Raw genomic sequence first — 3,133 nt, forward strand, 5'->3', positions numbered from 1 at the left:
TAACACGGGTTAGGTTCCTCTCTCTTTACTTCCTTCTTTCTTTGCCCTCTACCCGTATTCTTACTTTTTATTCTCTACCAAGGGACTCCAAAACTTTTAACAAAGCCAACTCCACGCCACGTGGTCCTAAGACGATTGACCGACTTAGGATTCTACACCCAGTATGACGTGACCTAAGCTCTGAACAAAACCCTAGAGTCACCTCTGCTGCCACCACCAGACCAGTAATACAAGAGCAATGATCGAGGTCTGGATCGATCACGCTAATTAATCAACCTAGGGGCTTGATCCCCACTATAAACGATGACCTTGAGTGTGGAATAAATTACACGGTAATGATAATTCCGATTCGATGTTAGAATCGGCGCCCAATGCAACTCTGCCTCGTGTGGACCACGTGACCAGGACAAGTATACACATAAAACACATGGAAACAATAAAATGCAAATTAATAACAAATTTAATTTATTAAAAGAAAACTAAAACAAAATCTAAATAGGTTCACTCCCTATCACTTTAACACTCCCTACTTGACCTGAGTGGCAAATGAGAAGACTATTTCTATAATTAACAATAGCAACTATACCTTGGGCGACCAGCTAGATGTTTTGGCTGGTCTTGGGGAGAGGTAAGATGTTTGACCTCTCCTAGCTGCTTCCGTGACCACACTGATCTCTCCCTTGTCTCGTCTCCCCCAGACAGAACATTGTATCCTTCCGCCTAGTCAAAGTTCTACCCAGTTACTAGCAAGGTTTAAGTTATAACAATTATCCTCTGTTTATACTGAATTGATCCAGACTGGTTGAATTATTTTACTTTAATTAGATTACACAAACATCTAACGGCAAAGCTGTTCCCGATCACAAAAATGGTTATTAAAACTTTGAGAAATATTAGACATGTCAACCCCTGATGACCTATGACCGCCGGTCACTCCGCTTTAAAAGTTAGATCTGATTCGTGACGTCACTGATGGTGACTTAAACTCAATAATTAGAATACTCTTGATATTGTATCCAGTACTATTATACAATACAATTTTAATGCAAAATGAATAAAGGCTAATTTTCTCTAAATTACTTGAATACTATAGGATGATTCATTATACGCAGATATGAACAAAGCGTCGGTTATTTCCACCGCGAATTCCCCTGGGGGTCAGGTCACCATGCGGCTCAGCTTCCCATTCTCTTTTGTCGATAAACCACTCTGGATAATTCTTACAACAGCCTAGTTTGTTACAGTGAGTGGTGGTGGTGGTAGTAGGTGGGAGTTGGGGGGGGGGGGAGGGGAATGATGGTCTGTGGATTCCTTCTCCGTACCCTTTACATATAAGCAAAAATATGCCTTCCTGTGGGTATAGAAACATTAACACAAATTATATCAGTAACTGATATTGTAGCCTTTTAAACAGAAAAGATTTGTACATACAAATACTTTTTAATTATCATTTATTTGTGGAAATGGCATTTACGTCATTAAATTGATACCTCAGCATCAAGTGTCCTGCAGTGGTCCAGTGGTAAAGTGTATATAAGTGATGCGTATTCTTGGAGTTGCGAGTTCAAACCCGGATTAAGCTATATATATATATACAACATGTTTTGTTTTGGTTGTTTGTTTTTTGTATAAAGCCTCACACAATATCTATATTAAGCGAGTTTGTTTTAAACATGACATACATATTAATTCATTTTACCAGGCCTTATTCCACACAACTCCGTGAATTTCCCGTGGAGCCAGCCATTCAAACAAAAACAAACGAAACAAAACAAAAAACATTATTGCCAACAGCATTTGGTGTTCCCAGGCGGTCACCCATCCAAGTACTAACCAAACCCAACGTTGCTTAACTTCGCTGATCGGACGAGAAGCGGTGTTCTCAACGTGGTATGGCCGTTGGCATGAGACTGCCTACACATTGTGGCTAATAACCAACTCTTTAAGTCATCCCGGCAGGATACGGACCTGCTTGTGGTGTCTTAATGGTAATTGTATCCTAACATATTTTTGTCTCCTTGGCATGGATATTTAACATCGTTTATTCAGTCTTGGGTTTATGTTCTTTCGCCATTTACAGACATTTTACATCTACCTACTTCCTCAGCCTGCCCTGCCAATTTCTAATGAATTTGTGGATTTTCTTTTGTAATACAAACATGTGTGTGCTCATCTGCTCTTCAGTTTTTATGATATTTGTCTCATCTGTCCTGCTTTATGATACTTTTACAAAGAACATGAACAAATGCTTCTATTTTAGAGAAGATATGGGATCCAGGTTTCGGAGCCGTAAAACCAACCGTCGTGATTGGTGGACGAGTTGCCAGGTTGCAGCTTCTGTACCGTGCCGGCACATAAATAGGTTCGGCTCAAGCGGCGGCAGCATCATTCCCCCGTGACTGTCTGAGCGTCTCTCATCACCTTGGTTGGTTCATCATCATCATCATGGTAGAAGCAAAGCCTACCAAGAAGGCTGCGGCTGCTGCTGCTGTGGTGGCCACCACCAGGAAACCTCGCGTCCAGGTTGCTCACCCGAAAACTAGTCAAATGGTTCTAGCCGCGGTCGCAGCACTCAAAGACCGTAAGGGCTCGTCTCTACAAGCAATCAAGAAGTACGTTGTTGCCAACAACAAAGTCGAGGCTGCCAAGATCGCCATTTACATCCGAAGATTTCTCAAGAAAGCAGTGGCTGACGGCATTCTTGTTCAGACCAAGGGAAGTGGAGCTAGTGGATCATTCAAGCTGGCCGTAGCAGAGAAGAGGGCCGTTCTAACTCCCAAGAAAGCTACCACAACCAAGAAACCATCTACAGCAGCAAAGAAGGCCGTGGTAACTCCCAAGAAAGCCGCCACAAGCAACAAACCACCTACAGCCTTGAAAAAGAAGCAGCAGCAGCAGCTTGTTGTTGGGAACAAAAAGCCCAAAATAAAGAGAGCTTCAAAATCTCCCAAACCACCAAGGCAAAGAAAGCTGTCAAGAAAACAACAAAGGCAAAATAAACGACGACATGCAAGCAGCATGAATACACATGACAATAAACATCCAGGCCTCCCCCCTCAGTGGAGGGGCCTCATATGATTCCAAAAAGAGTTTAGTTTTGTAGACAAATAAATCATTACTTTTGGGGTAGATT

General features: G+C 42.0%; 1 non-coding gene across 1 annotated transcript; it reads right to left on the reverse strand.

Moving 5' to 3' along the window:
* Nucleotides 1-1,785: 1,785 nt before the first annotated feature.
* On the reverse strand, nt 1,786-1,904 carry LOC123748040 (5S ribosomal RNA). The gene has a single exon (XR_006771743.1). It is a non-coding gene; the product is annotated as a 5S ribosomal RNA (ribosomal RNA).
* Between the last annotated feature and the right edge of the window lie 1,229 nt (nt 1,905-3,133).

This window comes from Procambarus clarkii, chromosome 45 (assembly GCF_040958095.1).
Source record: "Procambarus clarkii isolate CNS0578487 chromosome 45, FALCON_Pclarkii_2.0, whole genome shotgun sequence".
NCBI lineage: Eukaryota > Metazoa > Arthropoda > Malacostraca > Decapoda > Cambaridae > Procambarus > Procambarus clarkii.